The 8,135-nt window shown below is 52.4% G+C and overlaps 1 protein-coding gene across 5 annotated transcripts in view; it reads left to right on the top strand.

Annotated features, from left to right (window-relative positions):
* Positions 1 to 1,502: 1,502 nt before the first annotated feature.
* The window catches only part of DICER1 (dicer 1, ribonuclease III), a 63,294-nt gene continuing 56,661 nt past the window's right edge, over positions 1,503 to 8,135 (top strand). For 4 of the 5 annotated variants that reach the window (XM_036013681.1, XM_036013669.1, XM_036013689.1 and 1 more), the window contains exon 1: positions 1,503 to 1,639. The gene's annotated coding sequence lies outside the window, so the exon portion shown is untranslated. The remainder of the gene's footprint in view (positions 1,640 to 8,135) is intronic. The other variant, XM_028505974.2, reaches the window with a different exon arrangement.

The following is an 8,135-nucleotide window of genomic DNA, read 5'->3' as shown; positions in this document are numbered from 1 at the left end:
TGCTTGTCGTAGAAGAAATGTCCTTCTTAGGGAAGTCTGCCAAGAGCACCTGACTATTTCCTCATTTTACCCACGAACATTCCGATTGTAGGTGCATTTATAGTGAATATGTGATCAAATCTGAGCACCGGAGGTGGTTGGCGCACACCAGCTTCACAGCCAGAACTCCTGGGTTCACGTCGCAGTTGTTGACTCACTAGCTGTTTATTTGCTGGAGGTTATTCATTTTGTTCATCTTGATGGACAGGGGTGTGGGGGGGACCCTGCCCCCAGGGTCCGTGTAAGGACCACAGGCTGACAACCGTCTGCCCAATAGCAATATAATGCGGGCTGTAGGAAGCATTACAATTCTTCTAGCACTCACATTTTAAAGACACAAATGAAACTAACGTTGATTCCCATATATGCAAAATATTACCACTTTAACATGTAATCGATATAAAATTATTAGTGAGATGTTTTACATTATTTGTTGGTACAGAACACACACATCTGAGTTCCGACCAGCGTGTCTCATTTGGGACTCGCTGTATCTTCAGTGCTCCGTAGGCCTCTGTGTTGAGCCTTGCTGGCCTAGCTAGGGTGCAGCACATAGTAGGCGCTAATTCTTGTGAGCAGAGGTGCAACTGCTGTTACCACCCCTCACCTGGAGTAAACCTGTGGGGGTAGTCCTCTGGGTGAGATGCCTGCACTTTGGGATAAATGAATAGGGTTTACTTTAAGCCAACTCAGTTGGCCTCCGTTATTCTAATTCACAGCTGCAAGGTGTGGTGCCGGTCACAGCCTCTGCAAATGAACAATTTACGCAAGAGGGGAGGCCACTGTCCCCATCTCAGTTATGTGGCTGTCCCAGTTCCGGGGGTAGGGGTGGGAGGTGGGGGTCCGCTGTCCCCCGACATGCGTTGGTCCCTGCACCACTCTAGCGGGGGTAAGGCAGGAGAGTGGGCAAGTCTTTTAAAAATGGGAGGCAAGCCGAGCCCCCGGAGAACAATTACGGCTGTGGGGCAAGGCCACGTTCAGGGAGCGGTGGGTGCCAGAAAGGGTAACGAGGCGCACGGACGAATTCCAAGAGCCCGCAGATCCGGCCAGGCTGGGCGAGCGTCCGCCAACTCGGCGTGCGGGCCCACGAAGGCCGCACCCACGCGGGGCCGCGGCGGCGGCGGCGGAACGCCGGGCCGGCCGGGCCGCCAACGCCGCCTGAGCCCCCGCGGCCGCCGTGTCCCGGCCGCTGAGTGGCCGAGGGGCCGGGATTAACCTTTCACCGCGGCGCCCCGCCCAATCACAGGCCCGCTCTCAGCCGGCGCGCGGCGAGCGCGGCGCGGGGGGGCGCGGGCGCCAGTGGGATTCTCCAAGCGGCCGTGCGCCGTCGCCGCGGGCTGTGCGCGGGCTTCGGGCGAGCCGGGCGCTGCGCAGTCTCCGCAGGCGCCGGCGGGAGGGGTCGAGGCGGAGGCGCGGCGCGGCGCAGGCTGCTCCAGGCCCAGGTGAATGGAGTAACCTGACAGCGGGGACCAGGCGACGGCGAGCGGGAGGAAATGGCGGCGGCGGCGGCGCCGGGCGGCACCGAGAGGCCTGGGCTGTGACGCACGCGCCGGAGCGGGGTCCGATGGTTCTCGAAGGCCCGCGGCGCCCCGTGCTGCAGGTGAGGCGGGCTCCTGCTGAGCCGCTTTGTGTCCGGGGCGGGGAGCGGCTCCGCCCGGCCCGGCGCGCGCCTCCGCTCCCGGCCCGCGTGGGCGCCGGGGCCCTGGGCCCGCGCTCCGGCCTGGCCCGCGGGGCGGAGACGGCGAGGGGCTGATGGTGCGGCCTCGCCTGGTCTCGGGCGGCGCGGCCTGCGGGGCGGGCGCCCACCCGCCGGGCTCTGCGCCTGCCCCGACCCTGGCGCGCCTCCTCAGTCCCCGCTTTGGAGTCACTTTGTGCGGTCGCTGCGGCCCTGGATCGGGACGCGGGCGCCTCCGCACGTGGAGCGGAGCGTGTCCTCAGCGCTCTTCCCGGCGGGTGGAGAGCAGGGGTTTGACAGGTCCGGTTACGCGCATGGAGTGGTGCGGACACGGCAGCGGCGTCTCGGGAGCATCCTAGGGACCTGCGGTGGCGGCGGTCACTGCTCTGGGCGTCACTGGACACCTTTGGAAGGGCCTGGAGGGAAGGAAGCCTTCGGGGCCCGCCCGGGCAGGATTGGGAGGATTGTTCGTGTTTATTGGCAGGTGACCAAGCTCTGGGTCCCAGGGGACGGGTGACCGAGGCCATCTTTCCGCCCCTCCCCTCCGATGTTTTTGTGCCAGAACTTCTGGACTTGCAGAGAAGCCTTTCTTCAGAGTCTACAAGTTTGGTGGGGAAATCAGTGTGTGATTTAAGTTAGCACACCAGATTTGTGCAGATTATCTGGAAAAGCCGAGCTGCCCCGTGGCTTTGTCCGCAATACAGAGCTAGCAAACCACGTAGTGTACCTTCAGTAGCCTGAAGATGGGCGAAAACGGAGAGGAGTGGGGAACCCTTGCTCTGTAGTGTTGAGTCTGTGTGTGTGTGTGTGTGTGTGTGTGTGTGAGAGAGAGAGAGAGAGAGAGAGAGAAGAAAGTCATGCTGAAAAGGCACGCGTTACTGATCCACGCAAGTTGAGTGTTCTTCCGACTTTTCACAACATTCATCTAATGAGAGCATCGCTTTGAAGTCTGTGCTCCTTGAGGCACTTTGTTCTCTGCGTTTTCTGGATCTTTACAATGCTGATTTCCAGTCGTCTTTGTGTTGCTGCTCTTGGAGTGCAGCGCTCTCAGTGAATGGAAAAGGGCACAAGTTAGGTAACTTGGAAATCATGTTTTTTTAATGTGCTTTGATAAAAGGACACATGGTAGTGGAAACATACAATAAAGACCACATTTTTAAAAAGGTCAACTAATTTGTAAAATGTATTGATAGAAACTTTAAAATTTCTAAATAAAATTACTCATCTTAACCAAGAGCCCCAAAACTTATTACAGGGTGGATGAGGGAACAGGAGCGTGGGTGAGGGGGCTAGTGACAGTAATTTTAACATCACTAATGTCTGCAGGAAGTGGGTTCTGGAATAATCAGTGTATTTTGCCAAGCATTGCCTTTAGAACTAGATAGCTACATGTGGTACATATATGTTATATGTGCCATGTGCCATGTATATACACACATAGCGTTATTTCAAAACTTCATTTTAAGGCATATTTTATAAAACTTAAGTCTGCCTATAGATTAGAAACATGAAAGATTGCTTTTAATATGGTCACTGTGAGCCTTTAAATGGTAATGTTGGTTTACAGGTTTAATCATGGCATCAGAATGCTCTTTTAAAAAGAGATGGATTAGTCAAATTTAATTTGGGGAGAAAAGACTTTTCCTGCAATTATTTTAGTAAGGGCTTGCTTTACTTCGATGCTGCTGCGGCGCCCTGGAAGGGTGAGGATTGTCTGCCGTGTAGCGCTCGTGGCGTGGCGTGTGCATTGTGCAGTGAGGTGGGTTTGCCGTTGCTGAGTTTTATTTTCTTGGTCATAGAAGACACGTTATTTCGCCGTGGCTCACGGTCTTCTTTGGCAGTGATTCTGCGGCGTTATGTGCTGGGCATTATGTTCATAGTGCAGCGCTACCTTCCAGGAGGAAGGATGTCATCTGTGGCTTTAGGATAGACGGACATCCGTTCCCTGCTGCTGTCTGCCGTGCGAGGTGCTCGCTCCGCCTGAGAAAGTAGATGTTCAGTAGACGTTCTCTCACGTGCGGCCTTACCACCCCGTGGTCATTCCTCGTGGGAAGGAGAAGGGGGATACGCATCAGTGAGAAAGGCCTCCTTGTCCGGTGCCAGGACGTTGCAGGTGCATCCTCATGTGGTCCTCGCGGGAGCCGAGGCTCAGATTATTGCCCAGAGCCGGGAGTCTGGCCGTGGCGGAGCAGGGCTGGCCCAGTGTGCTTCCAGGGCCCGGCCCCTCTGCTCCTTCTGCTGTGTTCCGTTGCCGCTCTGCGTGGATTTCAGGGAACACCTACCTGACCTGTAGGTAAGTCTCCAGTTAATGCTTGCTGAGTGAAGGAGACGCTGTCGAACCATTTTTAAATGTTCAGGTGGCCTCCCGTTATTGGACTATTTCAGGTTTTTTCTTTATTTATGGTAAAACATACTTAACAGAATTTGTCATTTTAACTGTTTTTAAGTGTACAGGTTGGTGGCATTAAGTACACGTTGTTGTGCAACCATCACCACCGTCGGTCTCCAGAACTTTTTCGTCTTCCTCCACTGAGGCTCCGTCCCCATGGCACACCAGCTCCCCTCCCCCCTCCTTCCAGCCCAGCAGCCGTCCTGCTTTCTGGGTGCGCGGGGCTGCTCTCGGAACCGCACCTGAGTGGAATCATTGTTTAAATCAGTGTTTATTCTTTTGCAACTGGTTTACTTAGCATAGCGTCTTCAGGGCTCGTGTAAGTTGTAGCATGCGTCCGGATTTCCTTCCTTCCTGAGGCTGGATGGTCTGGGCATACACTGCATTTTATTCAGCCCTTTGTCCAGAGGTGGACACCTGGGTCGCTTCTGCCTTTGGCTTGGTGAGGAATGCCGCTGCAGACACAGGTGGGCAGGTGCCTGTTTGAGCCCCTGCTTTCGTTTCTCGCGGGCATCGTTTCTTGATCTTCAAAACGCCGGACTCAGAATTTATCGCAGTGTGAATCTTCTCAGGGTTGTTCCAGATGTTGACTTTCCTACAAACAGTTCCTCTTTGTCATAAAAGACGTGAATCTCCTCGAGGCCCAGGATTGACTCATTTTTATGACTTCAGTTCCTATCGGTGTCTGGCAAATGGGTACTCAGAATAACCGGGTTTATCCCGTCCGTCCATCACGGAGCCGGAGGACAGTGCTGGCCGGGTCCGGGTTCAACTGGTGTAAACAGTGAGCCGGAGCCAGCGGTTTACCTTGTTTGCCTTGTGCTTTGCTTTTCTGGACGTGCAAGGTTTGGTTCATCCTGGAAGCCCAGTGGAAGTCCTGCCTGCTTTATCATCTGTCTGCTTTGGGAAAGGATTCGAGGCCGTCTGAACAGCAGCAGGCGTCCGGAAGGACTGAGCACGGTGACGGTTGCGGGTCCGGGGTGGAGGGGGCGGGAGGGGAGCGGAGGAGAAGCCCAGGGCAGGCATAGCTCTGCATTTGCATGTAACTAGAGGCTTTTTTATTTATTTAAATATTAGTCAAAGCAAAAGAGGAAGCAGTGCTAATTATAGTTGGCATTGATTAATGAAAGGAAGTATACCAGTTAACCAGGAGAAAGACTTTTCTCTTGTATGATGAATAAGCAGTTGTTTAAATTCCTACAAAAATGACATTAATAACACGAGGACAGAACGGCTTACCAATGGTAGAGAAACATTTTTCACATGCCGTTTTAGAGAAACTAGTTAGAAGCTTTAGGCATAATTAAAAAGTTTTAGTAATACAGGTGTACGTCATCCTGGTGATTTGATTTAGTAGATGTAGTTCATTTGTCCTTCACATGATTGCCCGGAAACACCAGTCATCCGATTCAGGCTTCTGACGGGTGCCCAGTGGCAGCCTGTTCACAGTGCCCGCGATCCCCCCAGCGCGGCAGTTGGGGTTTCGGGCTCTCCCTGCCGTCCTTAGGGGCGAGGGCTGGCCTGAGGGGGGCGCTGCTTGTGTGGAGGTGCGTGCTCGGCCAGTGCACGCGGAGGGCGCCCTGCAGCCGATCCTCGGACAGCGTGGGGCGGAAGGGGGGGCTGATCCCCACCCAGGTGAAAAGCTGTGTATAACTTTGGATTTCTTAAAAACTTGTGTGCCCCTCGCAGTTGGCACAGAATTGGCTCCTGGACCAGTCCTCCCCACCCCCGTCCCCCTGTGAGTGCCAGAATCCGTGGGTGCCCAAGCTCCCCGTGTGTGATGGCCCTCTGCAACCACGGATCGAAAACGGTGCAGGGATTTGTTGAGGGAAAATCCGCGCGATAGTGGGTCCCTGACCCTCGCTGTGGTGTGTGTTCAAGGGTCAGCTGTGTTTTTGAGGTCTACCTGATGACATGGAAATTTTCCGTAACATAAGAAGACCTTTTTAAAATAAATTCTGAGTACAAAATGACTCTCCTCTTTATATCTAAAATCGTCAGTGAATTGTTGGTTCACCTTTAGCATGCGAAGTTGCTATCCATGTCAAATAAATGACTAAGAAGTTGCCACAAGAAAGCATTGCCTGAGGATGTCTATAAGACTTAATAGAAATGAGACATGAAATACTTGAATTTTGTTCTAACGCTTTGGTTTTTTATACTCGTAGTGACATTAAGTGTCCGTTACAGTTTCTAGAAGAGTAAGGATGGAATAGAACAGTGCCTGGCGTACAGAAGGTGCTCAGATTTGTTCAGTGAGTAAATTAGCTTGTATTACTTTTTTCAGTACTCAGAGGCTAACACAGGTTTATGGAGAATAACGTTGCTTTTATATTAAGCTTTTAAAAAAATTATTACTGTTCTGATTTCGGACAAATCATGCTGCTTGGCTCATCTCCATTAGCGAGGTGCATGTAATTAGTGGCATAGAAACATTGTGGGCTGGGAGAAGTGTTAAGAACTTCATAGAAGAAAATTGCTATAAAAATCGGGGAGTTACACTGGTAGTGTAGGCTTTCTCCTCGTTGAAGTGGGCTGAGCCTCATAGTTGCCGTGGTTCTTTTTTAGGTCACAGTTCAATGTATGTAATAAAGCCAGGATTTTAAAAACACATTTGGAAATTCTCTTGGGGATTAAAAAATACCAGTACATCATCATGAAAGAAGGATCTCAACTTGAAAACTGAGCTTGAAATGGTAGAGAAAGTTTCTTTGGTTGAGGAGTTAGATCAGTAGCCCCGTTTGAAGCGGGGGAAGGCAGTGGACTTACCTGGTATTTTGAGATTCCCGGTGTTCCGTCCCCCTCCTATCCTGGGGACAGCCCAGGAGGGCACAGTCAGCAGGATGAGCCCACGGATTGGAGGGCCCCTCTTACTTACACACCCTGCTGCACGGCCTTCACTCACGTGCAGCTCCGGCCAGTGGCGTCTTGAGCCTTTCCCGCTTTCCAGAATTAAATGTTAATGCATTATAGAGATGTTTAAGATCACAACTTTGGCGTCAGAGAGACCAGGGTTCAAACCCAGGTTCCTGCAGTGCACGGCTGGGGAACGGAGGCCTACGGCAGCCTCCGAGTCTCACCTTGCTGGTTGGCGAACTGGTCGTGATAACGGTGTCTACCTCTGCAGGTTGTGAGACAATCGGTTTCTTAAACTCCTAGCTGATTTCTAGCACGTAACTACCCTTTGATAACATTTAGTTGGTTTTTTAAACATTTAAACACTCAGAGAAAACCGTGCTATCCTCTTCAAGTGATTAGATGATGGTATTTTTCTCTGAAATTGTTAACACTGAGGCGTGAGTCTGTGTCGATGACGGGAGGTGAGAAGGAAAGGCGGGCTCGCGGGCCCGTCCTGCAGGCGGTTTCTGTGTTGAGGGCCGTCTGCCCTGGGTGTGGGCTTCTGCGTCAGCGACAGCAGGTGTCACCCTGCCTTCGGTGTGGCCGACTTTCCCCGGGTCTCCGTTCTCCGGCCGTGCGTGAGTACGCGTGTCATCCTCAGATCTGTGTTTTGAACCAGCATGAGCGTTTTATGGTGTCGCATGTACTCGATGTGGCCAGTGGTTTTTACTCTTCAGGGCCTTCTGATTGGCACGTACTCGTAATCTCACATGAAATTGCGGGAGGCACAGGGCATCCCCTCGACCGCTATCCATAGACGCTTCACGCGGGTTATGTCTGCGCAGGTAGTGACAAGTCGTGGGCTCCCTCGGGGACAACAACAGAATTCTGGGTAATTGCGGCAGGAGTTACGCGTGGTTGGAACCGAATGAACGGTGTGAAGTAATGAGTGGTAAAGAAACCTGTGTTCTGGTTTGGTTTTACTCCTAAGTAACTGTCTGTATGCTAAGGGAAGGCTACCTGGGCCTTTCTGGTCTCGTCTTTAATTTTCTCACGATAAAAGGAGAACATTTACAAGCCTCCAGCATGCTGTAGTCAGTGATCTTTGAAGCACCCATATAATTCAGGTACCTGTCTGTTCCAAGCTGAGATTCTAAACTGAATTCTGGATGTGAAAAGGAGAGGCTGCGCGTC

This window comes from Phyllostomus discolor, chromosome 1 (assembly GCF_004126475.2).
Source record: "Phyllostomus discolor isolate MPI-MPIP mPhyDis1 chromosome 1, mPhyDis1.pri.v3, whole genome shotgun sequence".
NCBI lineage: Eukaryota > Metazoa > Chordata > Mammalia > Chiroptera > Phyllostomidae > Phyllostomus > Phyllostomus discolor.
This window is presented reverse-complemented; position numbering and strand designations above follow the sequence as displayed.